The sequence below is a fragment of the Narcine bancroftii genome, chromosome 4 (genome assembly GCF_036971445.1).
Source record: "Narcine bancroftii isolate sNarBan1 chromosome 4, sNarBan1.hap1, whole genome shotgun sequence".
In the NCBI taxonomy this organism is placed as follows: Eukaryota; Metazoa; Chordata; class Chondrichthyes; order Torpediniformes; family Narcinidae; genus Narcine; species Narcine bancroftii.
Genome location: NC_091472.1, coordinates 82,268,122 through 82,289,354, shown reverse-complemented (window position 1 = coordinate 82,289,354; position 21,233 = coordinate 82,268,122). Strand labels below are relative to the sequence as shown.

The 21,233-nt window shown below is 37.7% G+C and overlaps 1 protein-coding gene and 1 long non-coding RNA gene across 3 annotated transcripts in view; one reads left to right on the top strand and one right to left on the bottom strand.

Annotated features, from left to right (window-relative positions):
* LOC138760755 (uncharacterized) overlaps positions 1 to 437 on the top strand; it is a 42,614-nt gene extending 42,177 nt beyond the window's left edge. Inside the window, exon 3 of the long non-coding RNA XR_011355852.1 lies at positions 320 to 437. This is a non-coding gene — a long non-coding RNA (uncharacterized lncRNA). The remainder of the gene's footprint in view (positions 1 to 319) is intronic.
* Positions 1 to 21,233, bottom strand: part of aplf (aprataxin and PNKP like factor) — a 146,776-nt gene that overhangs the window by 37,930 nt on the left and 87,613 nt on the right. The window lies entirely within an intron of this gene.

The window sequence follows — 21,233 nt, the reverse complement described above, 5'->3', positions numbered from 1 at the left end:
CCTGCATTTTCTTTATTTTTTCATCATTTTATTAACTGCCTCCAAAACTTTATTTCCCCTTTGATCTCCCTTTTCATTCCATGGAATTCTCTTATCAGTAAATCTATGTTGGTTATTTCTTCTACTTTATGTTTGTTTTAACTTTTAAAAGTCGGTTTCTTTAAGTGTCTTTTTTTCTTGTTGCTGGTCTTCCTCTTTGCTGCTAATCCCTTGTAAGCCTGACTCTTCCTCCTCTGATGGTGTCGCTGAGGCCTCTGCTTTTTACGCATGTGCAACTCACTTCTAGGTTCGTCCTGACGCCATCTCTCTGTTGCTGCAGGAGAGCAATGTCAGTAGATGGTCCCTCACCCAGGGAGCAGCTCAAATGCTAGCTCCCTGCTTCAAGCTTGAGGCAGTCCTCCGATCTCTTCTGGTCTTCCCTTCACATCAGATTCCAGGTAGGACTACAACAGTTTTTTCTTTCTTTTGAGGCATTTTTAAAATGTTGTTTCACTATTTAAATGTACTTTAAAGGTTTTAATTAGTTTAAAACAATGATTTGGTACTTTCTTATTAGTTTACCAGGAGGGTTAGGTTCCTACGTCCTAACCCTCACATAATGGTTTAATAACTGTTACCTGTGATAAGTTGGCAGGTTTAAGACATGCCCCTCTTGATAAAATCAAAATTGACTGGGAACAAGATTTAAACCTTTCACTGTTGGATGAGGTTTGGGATTCAATTTTTAAGTTGGTTAATTCTTCTTCTCTCTGTGCCCTTCATTGTCTGGTACAATATGGCTCATATGTCCAAAGTCAAATGATCTCATCTCATATTTATTCAAATGTGGATTCTTGTTGTGAGAAATCTAAGAGAGGTGAAGCTTCCCTTATTCACATGTTCTGGATGTGTCCTAGCCTCAAAAAATACTGGAGGGATGTGTTTCAAACCTAATCCCTAATTCTTAATTTAAATCTGGAACCTAATCCTTTGGTTGCCCTTTTTAGTTCCACTGGAGAAGATGATGTTCATTTAACTCCAATAAAATGTTGTACTTTATCCTTCGTCTCTCTTTGGCTAGACGTGCGATATTAATAAGATGGAGGGATCCTGCCCCACCTAACCATGCTCAGTGGCTGAGGGATATTGTGTTTAAATCTAAAAAAAATCACTATTCAGTTAGTAATGCAAACAACGGTGTGGGGACCTTTCCCGAATTATTTTCAGAACCTTAGTTAAACTAAGGAATATATTTTTCTTTTTTTTTCTCTTTTCCTACTTTTATGTTCTCTTCTTTAAATATAAAACCCAACTTCCAGCAATTTATTGTTTGACTCCAGGAATGAAACATACTTTAAATATAAAATTCTGGTGTATAGATAGGGCCAAAGAGTTGAGGGGCGTTTTGGGAGAAACTCATAAGTTTTGCTTGTATAAATTTGACAATCTTGTTGTGTTCTTCAATTCTTGACATCTATGTTGTGTACTTCACAAATTTTCTGTATATGCTTTGTTTATCCTTGTAAAAATTCAATAAGCATATTATTAAAAGAAAGAAGAATTTGGACAGGCCCATGGATGGGAGAGGCATGGAGGCCTATGGACTAGGTGCTGGTCAGAGAGACTAGGCAGAAAAAAAGGTTCAGCACAGACTAGAAGGGCCAAAGGGGCCTGTTTCTGTGCTGTGGTGTTCTATGGTTCTAAGTTAATAGAGCGACAGCTAAAATTCTAGATCCTTGATCCTTAGACACAAGTTTGTAATCTGGGAACTTAATATAGTAGAAATAAGTTACAAATAAGGATTTGAAGCCTGGTCTCTATAATAGCAACAATGAAACAAATCCATCTGGTTCACTTGCATCTTTCAGTGCAGGAAATCTGCCGTCCATACCTAATCCCTCCGTTCACGTGATTCCTTGACTCTGGACGTGTCAGAGCTGTTGATTTTGTACTCTCCTGGCTGCACTCACAACAAACATCTCTTCCAGTATTGCACATCTTTTGGTCTCAATAAAGGGCTTGGGCTTGAAATATTGACCATTCTTTTTCTCCCATTGATGCTGCTTGACTTGCTGAGTGGGTTTATCTTCCTGTCTTTTTCCCTTTCCAAACTCTGATTCTTTGGTGGCATTCTACTTATTTACTGCCATAGTTTTTCCACTGCTTTGTGGTTTGACAGTGGTTTAGCTAATTGTTAAAGGCATGATTCGGCCAGGGATGTGACAACGTGATAAACAATACAAATGGCCAAATAATTGCGCCATTCTAGTTCAGTTGGGAGATCATTTTACTCCATTAGATAACACTATCATGTCCCAAAATGGAACAAGCCTGGAAAATATTATTCTCTGATTTCACAAAATTGCCATAATTTGTATTTTCTTTCTTAGAAAGAAAAGAGGTGGCAGTAATTAAGAAACCTGCTCTAGACTTCGGTCCGTTCAGAATGGATATTGCAAATGCTTTGGTATGGAAAGTAGCAAAACTGGTAAGACATAAAAGGAGAAACAGAAGACGTCGATGCTGGAATTTTGAGCAGATAAGGAAATTCTGGAGGAAATCGGGTCCTTGGGGACAACATCAGTAGAAATGGGTCAGTCAATATTTTGAGTCAAAACCCCTTATCAAGACCAAGATAAACAGATGAAATTACACAAAAGTGGGGGAAGGGTCAGAGATTATAGGACAAAAAAAGTGCGGGAGATGGGAGGAGAAACAATTAGGAAGTGGGATGGGGGGAGTAAAAGTTAGAGAAAAAAAATGAGTACAGTAGGTAAAGATGTAAACATTGGAATCCAATGTGGGTGAGGAGTTACCTTAAATTAGAAAAAATGTTTATGGTGTCAGGGTTGGACTTTACCAGTTGGCCCTCTGACCTTCTCTCCGAGACAGAGCATTTGGTCTTCAGCAGAGGCCTTGCATTCATCCCCCTCCATGCACACCTTAATGAGTTCTATGCATGCTGTGATGCTAAGCTCTTCTTCCATTGCCTCCGTCTTCAGGCCTACTTACACAACCACCCAGGACCCCTTCTGCTTTAAGTCTTATTCCTCCTCTTGGACACCTCATCCTGGCCAGTTGCCTGCTCTGGATCTTTTTATTTCCATTTGCTGCTGAGACATCAACCATCTCAACATCACCACACCCCTCTCTTATTCTGATTTCATCTTCTCCTAATGTGCTGCCCTCCACTCTCTCTGCAACAATCCCAACCTCATCATTCAAACCTGCAGACAAGGATAGTGCTGTTGTGGTCTGATGCACTGACCTCTACATTGCTATGGGAAAACGACAGCTGTCAGACACCTCCTCCCATGGCCTCCAACCTCATTATCTCCCATCCCCGCACTCCCACAACTACACTTTCTCACACTGTCCCCTGCAAGGATTCTATTCCCTTCTCGCAATTTCTCCCAAGATGAAGTTTTCCATTCCACATCACCTGAAATGTCCACCTTTTTCTACAAATGTGTCTTCCCCTCCACCACCATCAACTTAGCCCTCACCTGCATCTCCTACATTTCTGCCCTGGCTCCTTCTGCCCACAGATGCAACAAACACAGGATTCGCCTTGTCCTTGGCTACCACTCCAACAGCTTCTGCATCAAACACATTATCCTCCATAATTTCCGGCACTTACATCATGATCCCACTACTAGACACATCTTCCCCTCTCTGCCTTACATAGGGATGGTTCCTTCTGTGACTCCCTCGCCCATTCAAACCTCCCTATCAACCCCCTCCACCTTTCATTGTGGCCAGAGTAAAGGCAACACTTGCACCCACACCTCCTCCCTCACCACAGTTCAGGATCCCAAACAGGCCTTTCAAGTGAAGCAACACTTCACTTGTGTATTCACAGGAGTGATCTACTGCACCCCGTGCTCCTTTTGTGGCCTTCTCTACATCGGAGAGACTGGGCGCAGACTGGGAGATTGCGTTGCTGAGTAACTTCGCTCTGTCCATATCAGTAAACAGGGATCTCCCATTGGCCAACTATTTCAGTTCTGTTTCCCACTCCCATACTCACATATCTGTCCATGGCCTCATGCACTATTCTATATTGGAGGAACAACACTTGATTTTCCCTCTGGGCACTTGGCAGCTGGATGGCATAAACCTTGATTTCTCTGGTTTCTGATAACCTACTCTTTTCTCCCTCTCTCTCCTTCCCCTTATCCTCAGCTCTCCACCCGCTTCCCTCTATATTCACCAAGCTACCCTTCCTCCCTCTGCTTGCTGCTATGCCCTTTCCTTTCTCCACTTATTACCTCCTGCCTTTGGGACCGTGCTCCTCACCCCACTTCTCCCCCTTACCTATTGTTCAGACAGCTGATATTTTCCCCTACTTCGATGAAGGGCTCTTGCCTGAAACGTTGGTAATATATTATCTTTATCTTTGGTATATGAAGTGCACTGTTTGATCTGCTGATTTCTCCAACATTGTTTTTACTTCAATTTTTATGTTTCACTTTAGGTTTAAGGCTGTCCAGGAGGGATATGATGTGTTATTCTTCCAGTTTATGAATAGCCTTGTCCTGACAATGGCAGCCAAGGACAAAAATGTTATTTGTAGGAATGGTTGAGGGAGCTAAAATGGTGGCTGTGGAAAGCTTCAGTTTTGACCCACAGAGCATAGGTGCTTGCCAAGTGTCTGTAAAGGGTTCCAACTCGAAACACTCACTGTTTCTCACCATGGATAATGTTAGTGTAGTGCTAACGATTAACCATGTTAGACTAAGAATTGTGATTAATAGGCTTTAATCATCACAAGACATCAGCAGATCTCACATGTTAATGCCCGGTTCCAAGGCAGGTACTGATGGAGGAATTTGGGAGTAACAGCCTTTCTGGGGATTCTGAGGGGAGGAGTCACACATGCAGAGGGTGGGCCATCCCATATAGTACGTTCATACAGACAGTGCTAATAGCTATATATTGCTTCCACCAGTTAGGTATACAATGGAGAGTCTGGGAACGATGGCGGGTGGTGGGGGAAGTTCTTGGAAGGACTGTAAGAAGTATATTTCAGTTAGTTGTGGACATCAATGTGATAAAAGTCAAACTCTGAAAGTAAGAGAAGGGGATATTCAAAGGTTACCACACTTAAAATATCAGGCATTTTTTTTTTAAGTTTAACCTATTAAGATTAAGCAACTTAGCACAGATTAAAATAATTTCACTATTTTAAACTTATTTTCACCCTGGGGTCTACATTTAAGAAAATAAATCTCACAGGGTTCATCCAGCCATCTGTGAGCTGTTGAAATGATAATTGATCACTATGAGAAGGAAAATATTTTCCATTCTCCCCAGAACAAGGTGTTCTTGGAGGAAATATTTCATTTTGTAGACCACATTTTTTTTTTGTTGAAAATAACATGAATTAGAGCCAGTGTACATTTAGTTCTATTCCTTCAATTTAATTGCTTCCATTAGTTTGGAAGAACATCACTGTCAGCTGGAAACAAAGATTAGATGTCGTTCAATTAATGTCGATGGACTTCATTAGTGAAGTACTTCTCTGAAGTCGAGTGAGCATACCAAATAATCTTTTTTCAAAAAAATCCAATAATTTAAACTTTTTTAGTTCTTAAAAGTGAATCTATTCAATTTGAGCAGAACATGGCATTTCAATGAATTCATTATATGGGATATAGTAATTATTTCCCTGCACTTCCTGTTTGGTTTGAAGTAAGGCTGTCACAAACATCTGGATTGACATTTTTAATGTAATATTATTAACATACAAGTCTGCATCTAGTTAGTGTTAAGATATGTGATGAAAATTATTCCCTGAATCTCTCAGCATATCATCAAAATATTATCTGTTCTGGTGGACAGCTGTGGAACCAGGACACTTGGCTCAGATCTGTAAGGTCTGGACTCCATCAATTGAAAGATTGATTCAATTATTATTTTCCATCAGACCTTTTGGAAGCTTGAAACAATCCAGAGCTGATTTAAATATTAAATGCACAGAAATTAAAAGTTACACAATTTTCCATTACCATGGGCTGGTGTTCCCTTCGTCCATCTGGTCTAAATGATACTTGCATGGCCCTTGTAAACTTTTTTTCATAAACAAAGCAGAGTTGAATGGCATGTTTAGTTTGAGATTCCAATATAATAAATACTATTTTAAAAGTAAAGATTTGCTTTACTCCTAACTACAATGCAATGTTTATGCAAAAGCTACTTCTCCTGGAAACTGGCTGCCTGTGTTTGGATCCAGAAGATACGATTTTAAATAAATCGCACAAAAAAATGAATGAGAGCTTTTTTAAATGATGAGCTGTTGACATCTAGAATATAATACTCAGAAGGACAGCAGAAACAGATTCAATAGTAACTTTGAATAGAAAATTGGTTCCTAAGGTGGTAAAATGAATTGATATGGGGCTGTAGAAAGAATGGCCACAATGGAAATAATATGATGTTTTCTGAAAAGCTGGCATAGACACTAGGCTGCATTACGCCTCTCCCTCCCTCTTTAATGTTGCAAGATTCAGAGCAAATATACACCTGAGAAATAATTAGATGATATGAGAAATTCCAGAATTTAACATTATTTATTAACTGCATATTTCTGAAGTTATTGGTTTCTCTTTATTCATTTCAAGTATTTTTTTAAAAACTTTTCATGTACTGGATGGCACTGCTAGCTTAATGGATATGTAAAATATTCAAAAGATTATGTCAGATTCTCAAATTTGCACAAACTACAATTAAAATGGTAGAAGATATTAAAAGATACATGGAATAGAATTATATGTTACCTTTTCCAAAAATTTTGAAGCATATAGAAATGCAACTCCTCACCTTAAAGAGCAGCTTTAAAGTAGATAAAGACTTGATTGTTTTCATCTATAGATTTATATTAATACAATTCAAAGCATTAATTCAAATTTATCTTTCTGTTACGATGCCGATGTACAGAATTCATTTCCTTCAGTCCTAACTGTCAGATTACCAACTCAAAAACACATCTGCAAGGCCAGAGCTCAGATCTTACTGTTGTTCTAGATACCCCTCTAAATCGCATTCATTGTATAGTTATCTGGTGAAGACAAATTCTGAATCTGCACAATCTTTCATTTATTTTGTTGCAGAAGCTATTTCCTAAGTACACAAATTTATCACAGACCTGACCTGCATACCAATATAATTAATGATCTTTGTAGTTTAGCAGACATTCATTATATTTGATAGCAGTACAATTCCATTAGGTTAGAGTGGTTGTTGATATGTCACACACAATTTGCCAACCAAAGCCAGAAATGTACTATTGTGGCTATCGGCCACTGCAAGTGGAAGAAACACACTGAGTTGAGTAGTTTCAAACCAACTGATTCAAACTCATACACTTAAAAGGTCCATGCTGGTCCCAGCGCTTGTGGAAATAAGGTCAACTTCCTGTCCATTGTTTTGCCCTGCTCTGAGAGCTCCTGAGTAGGTCTCTGACTGTGGACTCAACCGCAACTGCTGGCTCCAGTATGCCTGCCGCGTGGGTGAGCCGCAACATGACACCCCCTACCCCCAGAACCAGCAAAAGAAAGCACTGAAACCATACTCTGTGGCCACCCTCGCCTCTTGACTGGTGGGACCATGACTGGGTGCTCAATGTTCAAGTGTGCCAGGTTGAGGAAGTCTATGGTAAATGTCTCCTCCTTGCCCCTCACATTCAAAACACAAGTTGCCCCGTTATGATGTACCACTTTGAAGGATCCTTAATACAGCCACTGCAGGAGTGGTCTATGCACTCCTCGATGGATGACCATGTACTCGCTCTGCTGCAGGTCTTTGAGTACGAAGGAGGACCTTGACCTGTGGTGGGACGTCGGCACTGGAGCCAGTGTTCCGAGTCTCTTCTGAAGTCTGGTCAGGACCTCTGTTGGTGTATCCTCTTGGCCACTGGGTGCGGGTAAGAATTCGCCAGGAGCTGTGAGAGGTGCACCATAAACTAGTTCGGCGGATGACACTGCCAGGTCTTCCTTGGGGGCTGTGCGAATGCCCAGTAGCACCCAGGGGAGTTCGTCTACCCAGTTGGGTCCTTGGAGACAGGCCATCAGGGCTGACTTCAAGTGCCTGTGGAAACATTCTACCAGGCTGTTCGATTGAGGGTGGTAGGCAGTCATCTAGTGAAGCTGGATTCCTAGTGGCTGCCACTAACCATTAGAGCAGAGGTGAACTTTTCCCCTCTCTCATAAGTGATGTGGATGGGGACCCTGAACCTCGCCACCCAGGTTATGATCAGTGTACTGGTGCACATCTCTGCCATCATGTTGGTGATTGGGGCGGCTTCTGGCCACCTTGTGAACCTGTCCACCTTTGTAATTAGGTACTTTGCTCCTCTCAAGGCGGGTAGTTGGCCGACGATGTCCACATGCACATGCTCGAACCTCCCTCATTCTAATTTTGCTTACCTTATTCCAGATATTAATCAAATGTTTCAACAAAGGAGCTTCCAAAATGGAACAAAAGGAAGTATATCACCCAAAATGTCTTTGATTCAAAATTAACGTACTTTTTTCAAAAGAATAATCAATTTCTAATCATTTGGTCCAATAAGCATATTAGAAATAATGAAGATAGTTATGAATAAGACTAATTGATAGCATTTGAACAAACGAGGACCAAATATGGAATACCTAATAATACTTTATTTTGTTATTTTCAATGGAGAGGATTCTTTAGGGAAAAATTAGGTCCAAAGATGCAATTACCTATTTGTAGTGAGGTGGAAACTCTCATTAGGAGAGGAAATACTACAAAATTTACATCAGCTATATATCTTTTACTGCAAAAAGAAACTATTAAACAAGGACTGCATAAATCTAGATGGAAATGGGAGACGGACTTGAATATTACAATTGATGAGAAAAGATGGCCTGATCTCTGTTAAGATAGTATGACAAATACTATTAATGTAAGATACAGATTGGTTCAGTATAATTTCTTGTATCAATTATATTTTTCACCACAAAAATTGAATAGAATGAAATAGGTACTTTTTTTTCCCCACATTCGTCTTGGTCATGTTCTAAGGTACAACCTTTTTGGGCATATTTAGGAAAGTTTTTAGAACAAGTTACAGGTACAGTATTTCCATTAAACCAAGATCTATTCTTATTGGGGAATGTAGAAAGAACAAGACTTGAATTGAAATGATCAATTTATCAATTGAAAATTGTTAATAGCATTAGCAGTACTGAGGAAATTGCAGTGACTTGGAAATTGGATTCACATTTAGAAATGGGAAGATGGAATGCAAAAATACAAAGCTGTATTGCTTTAGAGAAAATCATATATAATTTGAGAAATAAATAACTTGTATTTTTGCAAATATTAGGTATAAATATGTGGAAATGTTCTTGTAGCATCTTTAGTCCTGTGTTAACCTTCTTAAAATTAAATGACTATACAAGATCTGTTTAATTCCAATGTGTTGGAATGCAATACTCCAGGCAATCAAACATTCTATACTGTTTCTTTTTTTACTACTTATTAAAATTTCTTCCATTATATATAACATTATCTACATACATCTTATATATTCTTCTTTATAAGGGGAGGGGTGGGGATTGGGATAGGGAGGGGAGGGAATATAACCATCATGTAACAAATGAGATTCTCTTCAATGTAAACACATTTCGATTCCCATTTTATTTATCTATAGATAGATAGATAGAGAGATAGAGATATATATCTATATATAGATATATTCTCTTTCCTATTTTATCAATTTCTATTTTAATCCATGCTGGCTTTTCTCCCTCATCAAAAAATAAAATGAAGCAAGTAACTGTAAACCTCCTAACTCAAAATTTCCATTTCAGTTTATCTAAAGAAACTCTTGACATCTTACCCTTCCAAAGAAAGTTTCTTACATATTTATTTAATTCTTGAAAAAACTTTTGTGCTATAGTTATTGGTCATATTTAAAATAATTGATGCATTCAATGAAATATATTCATTTTAACACATTTAACCATACCCAATAATGTTATTGTCAGTATCTTCCACTTGTTCAAATCTTCTCCAATTTTCTTAAAGTAATTCAATGTATATAAAATATTTCATTTATTATCTACCCTACCCCTAAATATTTTATTCCATTCATCGGCCATTTAAATTACGTATCTTGTTGGCACTGAGTGTAATCCCATATAGTAAGGGACATAATTTCAATTTTATCTCAATTTACTTTGTAACCCGATACTTTCCCATATTCCTCCAGTCTTAAGTATAATTTACATAACTAACCTACTGGTTCTGTCAAGTAGATCAAAACATCCTCAGCAAATAAATTAATTTTATATTCCTCTTGATTAACCTTAAATCCTTTAATATCAGGATCAGATCGAATCAATTCTGCAAGTGCTTCTATCACTAAAATAAATAGAGCAGGTGATAATGGACATCCTTGTTTATTAGATCTAGTTAACAGAAACTGTGCTAAGACCAACCCATTTGTTATGGCTTTAGCCTTAGGTTCATTATATAAGCCTCTAACCCAATTTGCAAATACCTGTCCCATCCAAAATCTTTCAAATACCTTAAACAAAAAGTCCCATTCTAATCTATCAAATGCTTTTTCTACATCTAAAGCCACTGCTACACTTAGATTTCCCCTCTTTTGTGCTAGATGTATTATACTAAGTAATCTAGCTACATGTAATCTAGTTACATTATCCACAGATTGTCTCTTTTTTTACAAATCCTTTCTGATCCATATTTATCAACTTTGGTAAGAATTTTGTCTATCTGTTAGCTAAAACTTTTGCAATTATCTTATAATCTAAATTTAACAATGGAAAAGGACGGGGATATCACCTGATGTAGTGAAGGAAGGAGGCAGCCTCCTGGGTAATTATAAAACAAAAGGAAAATAAAATAATTTACAGTAATTTAAACAGGAAGAAAAGAAAGAATATTTTTATAGTGAAGATGCCGAAAAAAAATTAACAATTTGAGCTCCCAACGAGAAGAACAGTTTTTCAATGGAAAAGGGCCTACTTACAAGAAGAAGCCAGGGGTTGTGATTTGTTCTGCCTCCCATGCAGACAATGCGATGATGAGCAATAATGCAATGTTTTCAGCATTGGAATCAAGAGATGTTTATGGTAGAAGAGGAGACTGGGCATGCACACAGTGAAGGAGAACTGGAAGAAGGAGCTCTCTCTCAAAATGGCAATTCGGAGACTGATCAAAGTACAGAAGAAGAGGATGAACTGGCAAATTTTAAACCAATGAGTCGTTAAAAAAGTTAAAGTACAAACTAAAAGGAAATATACTAATGAAGATATAATGAAAGTACTTTTATCGAAAGATCAGAATATTAATAAGAAACTGGATCATATTTTTAAAATAATGACCACACTAGAAACAGAAATTGGGATTTTAAATTAAAGAGTAACAGAAGTGGATGAAACTACGAAAAGAGTGGTTAAAGTCGAAAAAAGAATTAAATGAATGGGCTACAGTAAAAGCAAAAATATTGGAAAAGATAAATTTTACTAGACATAATAATGTTGAAATAGTGGGACTCAAAGAGGGAGTGGAGGGGTTAAATCCCATCTGCTTCTTTCAAGAATGGTAACCAAATGTCCTGGGAGTACAAAATATTGGAGCAATTATAGAAATTTAGAAAGTATATAAGATCTCTTTATTCACATTCACGAATTAATCAAAAACCATGCTCTATATTAATCAGATGTATGAAATTTAATGATTGTGAAAAAATATTAAGAGCTGCAGCAAAAAAAGGTTAAGGAAGGAGAAGAAAAACCACAAGAAGTTGAAGGTGAAAAAATATTTTTTATCCTGATATACAAGTTTGGCACTAATACTGCGTAGAAAGGAATTTAATCCATTGAAGAATACCCTTTGGAAAAAAGGATACCAATTTGTGCTGTGTCAACCAGCTAATTTAAAAATTATGATACCAAATGGACAAAATAAGTTTTTTACTGATATTGAAACAGCAAAAAAATGACTGAATAAATTACTAACTTTGAAGCAAATTGAATGAAAATGAGAAAATTTTAAATTTGATTCTTTAAATTTGAATTATGATACTATGTCTTCCTGTGTATTTGTATTTGTTTATTATTAATCCTTTGGGAAAAAAAGTGTTAAATTTTTCTTTTTTGGAAATTGTTTTGCCTGGGAGTTCGGGAGGCCAGCCACCAGAATCCATTGTTTGTTAGAGGGGGAATGGAGTAATTCTGTATTTACACTAACTTTTTTCCTAACTTTATATTTTTTTCTTGGTATTTAATTTTTTTGGGGGAAGTGTTGTTGATATTGAATCCTATGTCAGAAAGAAGTGAAAATGGTTTTTGAAAGGAATGTTGTCGGGGATAGAAAAAAAGGTGTAAAACAAATATAATAGTGTTTTTGCGTGGAATATGATAACTAAAGATTTTAAGTAATGTTATAAATTTTGTGTTGTTTTTCTATATTTTTGAAATTTTTACTTTTTTTTTAGATCTAGTAAAAAGGGAACAAGATCCCTTTTTTTGATACCAGTCTTAAGATGTTTTCTATTCTTAATATTTTTTTTCTGTGAAGTGTTGTTAGTAGTGGCCCCTAATTTGGGGAAAAGGGTATTGACTTTTGAAAGGAATGAGGATTGGGGGCTGGGGGGGGGGAATGGGGAGATAAGTAGATAGAATAGATTTGGGTTTTAAAGTCAACAATGTAATGTGATTTATATAATAATATTGTACAATTAATTATGAATATAGATGAGTATGATTTGAAATGTATGATTTATATGATTATATTGTACAAAGAATTTTGAATATGGATGAATATATGACTTAAAAAGTTCAAAATAAAATTTACAAAAATAAACAATGAAATATAATGATGGTTTTTAAGGGTCGCTGTCTTTTTTTGGTATTACTCTTATTATCGCAGTAGAAAAAGATTCCGGGAGATTGTGTTGCCGCCACCTGATCTAATACTTCCGTAAAAGGAAAAATCAGCAAATCTTTAAATTCTTTATAAAATTCAGGCGGGAAATCATCTTCTCCCAGAGACTGATTACTTTGTAATGAGCTCAATGCTTCCCTCACCTGCATTGGGGTGAAAGGGGCATCCAGCTCTGCTTGATCTTGTAAAGTTAACTTTGGCATCCTTATTTGTGACAAAAAGTCTTCTATTTTATTATTCTCTCTCTCTGTGGGTCCAATTTATATAACTTAGAGTAAAATTGCCAAAAGGTTTCATTGAGTTCTTCAGGTTTATAAATAGTTGCATTCAACTCTAATTTAATTTCATTAATCGTTCTTGAAACTTGTTCTGTTTTAAACTGCCAAGCAAGGACTTTATGGGCCCTTTCACCTAACTCATAGCATCTCTGCTTAGTTCTCATTATTGCTTTCTCTGTTCTATATGTTTGTAATGTATTACACTGAAATTTCTTATTTATGTCTTCTACATTTTTCCTCGGAGGTCTGTCTTTGCAGATTTTTTTCTAAGCATGTTATCTCTTTTTCCAATTGGTCCTTCTTAATTTTAGAAGTATAACTTATAATTTGTCCTCTTAAATATGCTTTCATCATGTCCCATAAAATAAATTTATTATTAACCGAATTAGAATTAGTCTCAAGAAAAATTTAAATTTGCCTTCTTACAAAAATCACAAAAATTTGGCCTTTTTAATTACACTGAGTTAAATCTCCATCTATACATTGATTCTCCTTTATCTAACATTGTAATTGTCATTAATAAAGGTGAGTGATCAAATAAAATTGTTGCTTTGTAATCAACTTGATTAATTCTACCTTGGAGATTGCCAATATTAAAAATAAATCTATCCTTGAATAAGGATCATGTCTATTTGAATAAAAGAATAATCTCTGTCTCAGGCAAATTATTCTCCATAGGTCTATTAAATTCAGGTCTTTCATTAATGTTAAGGTGGCCTTCGCTGCCTTTGCCATTGTTATTGCTCTAGTTAATCTATTTAAAACTGAATCTTGTATAAAATTTTCGTCATCCACATTCAGCGCATATATATTCAGAAGAGTCCAGAATTTTGAAAGAATTTGACAACATATCTTCCTGCAGGGTCAATCACTACATTTTGTATCGTAATTGCAAGAGTCTTCTTTATCAAGATTGCCACTCCTCTTGCTTTTGAATTAAATGAAGAAGCTGTGACATATCCTTTTTTAATTTTTAATCCTCTTTTTAATTTCTGATGTTTTGTTTCAATTAAATCAGTCTCTTGTTAAAAAAGCTACAACTACTTTCATTATTTTTAATGTATTCTTTTCCTCTTCACAGTCCCATTTAGCCCTTTAACCTTAAAACTTAAAAAGCTCAATATATTTAATTTACTTCAGATCCAGCGATATTTCCCCTTCACCTCTCACACCTCCTCAACAATTCCGGTATTTATTGTCTACTGTGTTAAGGGACATCCTCTTCGGCAATCCAGGTAAGAAAAAATCTCCGCACTGATCCCCATCCTCTCCCTTGGGCAGACTAGCACTGATCCCCGACCCTCTCCTTGGGGCAGTCTGCCACTGACTATTATCCCCATCCCTCTCCCTGGGGCAGTCTGGCACTGATCCCCTTCCTCCTCTCTGGGGCAGCCCAGTTCTGATCCCCATCCTCCCATCCCTCTCCTTGTGGCAGCCCAGCTCTGATCCCTGTCCCCCTCCCTCGGGCAGCCCGGCTCTGATCCCCATCTCCTTCTCTGGGGCAAACCGCCACTGATCCTTATCACCCTCCCTGGGGCAGTGAGGCACTGATCCCCGCCCGTCACCCTGGGACAACCTGGCACTGATCCCTGTCCCCCTCCCTGGGCCAGTGCTGCTCTGGGACTTCCAACCCCTCTCCCTCCCTGGGGTAGTATGGCTCTGATCACTGACCCCTCCCTGGAGCTGTGCCGCTCTGGTACCTCCACCCCATTACCATCCCTAGGGCAAGGGACTCTAATCTCCCTGGAACAAGCAAGACTCTCTGTTTTACACCCCTCCTCCTCATTGCCCTTTTGAGCAGTGGGGCTTTGGGATTCAAACACCTCCCCCCCCCCCACCCCATCCCATTGTTCTCCTCCATGGGCAGTGAAGATTTTCCTTGAGGGACTGGATCCTGGTAGTTAGAGTCAGGCCTGGTCTGTTTTCAACTAATTCTGGTTTGCTCAAAGACCACTGGCATTTCCAAAAACTAAAACTACTAACAAGGTAACAAGTAGTTTTGATTGACAAATTGAGTGATGGCTACAAAGTTTGTGCATTAAGTGACAGTAACTGCTTTATCAGCATCTATTTCAATTAAATAATCAGCAAATAAAATGGGGCCTTACAGCAGTGACACTTTACATGTAGTTCTAACGTGAATGTTCAGAACTATAAAATACAACAAAAGAACTAGAACCACAAAAACAAACTTACCCTTTAACAAAGATGTCCTAAGACCGCTGGCAGACCTTGAAATCAGCAGTCTCTTGTGGGCCACAGGACCTTTAAACAGCCAGCACGCAGGCAAATACAACACCACCGCGGGAGATTCAATCAGCCAGCAATTGGACCATTTAAAACTTCACTGTGGGACCTTTAAACAGCCGGCGCTCAGGCAAGCACAACACTGCGGAAGTTTTAAAAAGCCAGCGATCGGGCCATTTAAAATTCACGGGAGTCACAAGCAGTTCTTTCCTGTTGCCATCAGATTCCTGACTAATCATTGAACCAAAAACACTGCCTTACTTTTCATGCACTTCTATTTTAATTTTTTATTCATCACAATGTTGCAAGATGGTTATAATAGGAATGTTTGCTTTATAAATCCTGCTGTAAAACACTGAATTTCATGACTTGTTCATGACAATAAATTCTAAATAATGCATCTGGTTTTCTTGCCTCATCATATTGTATGTCAGAAAACTGACCAGCTCTTGCTTCCCAGTACTTCAAAAATTGCATTGCCCATTACCCTCGAATTAAAGGATTCTTATTCTTTTCTTAAATTCTAATGGAAGCCAGACTTCAATTTAAGCAGAATGCAGTAACCACATTGAGTCTGGATTTAAAAACTGTTTACAGTCGTGGCCTCTGCTAATTTTGTTTATGGTGCAGTAAACGCTGAAGCCAAATGTTTGCGTCATTCCCTGCACAAGTTGTATATATTTGAGAGAACATCCCCCTTTTCACAGTCACCCTACTGTTAAAAATATTAAATCAATGCTGTTTAATTCTGCTTCTCACTGCAACCAGCAAAGTAAGAGTGCTCATCTTAAGTTAGATGTTAAAAATCTGATCTGTGTTTCTCTGGCCGAATTACTTTCTCAGTGCTGGTGGCTCCATTTCTCTGATGGAAAACTCCATCCCAAACAAACCTTCCTCACCACACTGATGCTGAAGACCAAGCTTCCATGCCCCTGGCGAACAATGATTCAAATTCCTGTGGTGCTTCATGATTTCTGATAACTGTTGCTTTAACCACCCAAGGGTAGAGCCCTCTGTAACCCTTCCTTTTTGCTGTTGTAACCTTTCTCATTGTCACTCTTACTTCTTCACCCTAATGCACTGCCAAAGGGCTTCTGCAATAGCAATGGTGTCCTGAGGCTTACCAGTGCATTATCTTCAACCGGATTTTTTTTTTTAAATCAGGAATGAGTTCCAAATCAGTGGGCTCTCAACCTTTTTTGCCCTATTACCAGAAAAAGTTATATATTCAAAAGAAGTTTTAATTAAATCACTTAGTGCAAGTGTATTTCAATGCAATTATGGTCAGGAATTCACTGGAACACATTTCATATTCAACACACATTCAACACTTGTCACTTTGCTGGGAACCTTGCCCGACGCTGGCTGCAGATTTTTTTTTTTATTCAATGGACTAATTTTGTTAGTTTCAACCTTAAATCTACACATTTTGAAATTTCAAGTCGGTTTCTCTTAGCTTGTGGAAAATCATTAACAGCACTGAAGCCACATTCTACTAAATAAGACGATGGAAAATTTATCAATAGTTCCCTTGCTAAATGAATCTAGTTTGGGTATTTCTTTTCTATCTCGTTAAACAGCCACATCATGGCTCCTTTCACTTTGAACAGAGTTTTCACAGATTCATCATGTTGCAACTCTGATCATTCCTCTTGGTATTGCATGAAACTTCAGATAAATCCACCAGCAATGGCTGAGTTAACCAAGAGGGAATATCCATTGCCTTTAAATTACAAAATCTACCATTGAAGTCGGTAACCAACATTTTCAAATGGTCAACAATAACATTTGTAGCAGCATTACTCAGTTCACACTTATTCAACCAATAGAATTGACTGAAATTTCTTGCAGAAATATTCCTTTGGCATAATTCTTGAAGTGTCATGAATCCAAATACCTTTGTTTTTGCACCAACGAGTGTCATATTCGCTACTTGGAGTTGCTTATTCGATGTACTTAGTTTCTCAAAATTGTCTGTCAAGAAACTCACATAAGCTTTGCCATCTGTTGTTAGCAAGAGCTTCATTTCAGGTTTGACCTTCAAAAATTCGCTGATGAGATCGAACATTTCCATAAACCTTTTGACAACCATCTTACTTCAGTGTGAAGCAACAATCTCACACATTCTGCATTTTTAATTGACACAAAACTGCTTAAACAGATGTTCACATTTGGCATTAGCTTTGATGGCATTGACACACTTGATCACAGAATGCAGTATCTTGTGTAGAACAAGAAACTGTCTTGGCATCTAGGTTTTCTCAGTGGATAACACAATGCACACCCAACATGTTTGGATTTTCATCCTTCATTAATTTTAAGCATCCTGGTTTTTTTTTAACCCATCATAGCAAGTGCACCATCTGCAGCACAAGATAATGTTTCCTTTTGGCATTTCATTTTCATCCAAATAATTTTGAGCTTGCTGTAGATGTCGACTGCAGTATTGGTTGTTTCCAATGATTCACAAAACATCTCTACTTGAAATTCTTCCTGATCAATATATCTCGCATATGCCAATAACAGCTTCACTGTCCTGTATGGTAGATTCATCCAGTTGAATTAAGAACTTCATGATTTCAACTCTCAATAAGCTATTTTTCAACATCTTGACCCGTGTCATCTATTCTGTTGCAGGCAATACTATTACTCAATGGCGTTGCTCAGAACATTTGTCATATTTTTGCAGAACTGTTTTGAGAAACAATGATATTGCGGATTTAATCAGTTCCTCCCCAGTCATATGATTCTTCCCATGTTTTGCTATCAGCAGAGAAATTTCAAGGGTACGATTCAGGGCTGTAGTTTGCACAGCAAATAATGAAGTGATTTTTGATCCATTTTCAATCTTCTCTTTCAGTGATCCTAACCAAGATGTTTTACCCTCAAATGAGCTTCAAGACAGCCTGCTTTCATTGATTAATTTGTCACAGTCTGTTGGCATAATAGGCAAAAAGGTGCACGGTCATCATGTACAGCAGGTATAAACCCAAGCTACAAGAGCGCCATTGAATATTGACAAGCCTTTTGCTTGCTTGGTCTGTTCATTTTGAATATACAACAGCATAAGCTCCCTGAAACAGATTAGTACAACAGGGCTAGCTCCTTGAAACAGATTAATCAATATTTTCCTATGTCTTAGAATTGAAAAATGTAATAAAAGTAATGATTGAATCAAAGGAAGAATACTGACCCTAAAAAAAACAATGAAAAAAAAACTACCAGTGCGATTTCTGACATTTTTTCCTCGTAGAGAGTGAATCAAAACTGCGCTAGCCTCGTGCTTTACTTTCTGGGGTCTCTTTTTTTTCCTATTTTGGTGACCCCCTCAGGCTGGCACCTGGGACAGACCCACCCCCCCCCCCCCATCAATATGCTGGTGCACAAAGATACATACAGATACGGGTCTCACTCACTACTAAACTGAAAAAGTAAAGGGGTATGGACTGAGACATGATCGTTGAGATGATTTGGAATCCTCGTCGCCAATGAGATCATTTGGAATGGATGTTAATAAGTCCAGTCAGAAAAAATATAATTATAATGTTAACCAAGGATAACAACAATTAAAATAGAAGAAACAACAGAGAAACATTGCAAGAGCAAAAACACATGTAATGAAAATAGAAACAAAGTGATTTTACTTGGAAGTAACCACAATTGTGTCGTACTGACAGTGGTGCCAAGTCACATCTTTCACAGCAACATAAGTATTTTTTCAAACCAACTTTTTAATTATTTCCCAAAATATTCCTACACTCCACTAAAATATTCTTATGCCCCATGTCCCACCATGAGAATCTATGCTCGAATGCCAGCAATCACTCACAGACCAATTGCTTGGAACTGGATTTCAGCCGTTTATGCATTAATTTCACTTGCGACCTCTTCACCATCATAAATAGATGATTCCCGGTAAATTACTGCGACTACAGATCATCACCTACTTCCATTTGAGTGCCAGCTGCAAGCTTCACAAATTTGTCTAAATTATACATAGAAAATAGCAAAATTGCTAGGACATTCCTGTCAGGTCTATTCCCTTTCCATCTCAAATTCCTAACAAGAACTAAATGCCTCTTTTTTTTTTACTTTTGTCAATTTGAAATGTTTTTCAGGTGTGCCCTTGAAATTTAAGCATGTGCAAAACAACGCTTCATCTTGAGTCCAGTCACTTACCATTTGAGTGCTGTCTACTTGCAATTCAGAAATCAGAATACTTGAGCATTGAGGTGAGAGAGCAATGACTTCTAAAACGACATTTGTTTGGTTTTTATCAGAACCTGGCCTGCCCACTTTCACTTTGATTGTCAGTACTTGTCCTTAATTAAATCTATTCAGTGAACTTTTCTTTAAGTAGATGGAATGATTTGCAAGCATGCTTGAGTTTTTATTGGTCAATTTTTCTTAAAGGTCAGCACAAAGTAACTGAAGGTGGCCAGAGCTGTCGAATGTGCAGTCATAGAGCTACAAGTACAAACTGTTCAAATAGTTACACCAATCTCCATCACCAATCTCCCAATTCACTCCACAGTTCTAGTCTCTCCCCTACCATTACCTACAACCAGCTATCTGAATGACATATTAACCAAATCTCACCCCATCACCATGATCTTTACCCTCAATCTTTAGCTGCTCCATCTGCAAACATGGGAACCATTCAATTATTTCCTATTCTTTGGGAATTCTCTTCCATTCATTGATGAAAGTACTTCTGGGCCTCTACAACACCAGGAGGGGTGCAGAACAAATTACCACACATCTCTGTGATTTCATCCACACATGTGGATTAGACTGCTGGGTGATTGATAGAACATTACAGGACAGTACAGGCACTTCACCTATGTAAAACTACAACAATCGAATAAATAGTCATGTTTGCTCTAAATCAGTGGTTTTCAAACCTTGAGTGATCCCTATGCCATAGGTCCTCTGTGATTAGTAAGGGAGTACTTAAAGTGGCATGTGAGTTGGAAGGGAAGGTTGAGAACCACTGCTCTAGACCCAATTGTCACTGAAATATTTTGCTTGAGAAAAATTATAATTGGCCCATTTCCTTTGGAGCTATGAATCTGTGCACATAATGAGTCAATTGGGTACAATTAATACAGTGGTTTTCAAACTTTTTCTTTCAACTCACATACCACTTAAGTAATTCCTTGCCAATCACAGAGCACCCATGATATAAGGATTCCTTAAGGTAGTTTGTGAGTGGAAAAAGTTTGAAAACCACTGCTCTAAATCAAGCTTGCTGATACCTGCCCAGTGAGATTTCAATAGGCTGTAGTACATTCTCAGGTAAGGAAAGAGAAAATAATTCAGGATCAACTCTTCAGGGATTCTTAACAGAAATTGAAATTTAACCCCTATGATTAGCTATCACTTTCAAATCTTAGGTGTGAACAAGAGTGACAAGCTAGAAAGGCTCTGGCAATCGGGATTAATTTTTTTTAAAGAAATCGGAAGAAAAACAACTTTTCTGTCTTCCCACCACTCCAGTCACGAGCTGGCTGATCTATTTGGTCCTACAGGTGTTTACCTAGGGAACTGTGTAAAAGTTTGGGATTCCGAAGTGATGGAAGAGTTCCTCAACTTCTGCTCAGCTGTAAAGGCACTCTCAGGATATTTTATATTTCAAGTCTTGGCAGAAGTGTAATCTACTTTAGGTTTGCATCTAGATGCATTTGGTGTTTAACTGTTTTCTAATGCTTTATATTTTTAAAGAACTTAAATGTTTTAATAATTTTGAATATTAGACACATTCAACCTCACTGGCAGTCACTGCAA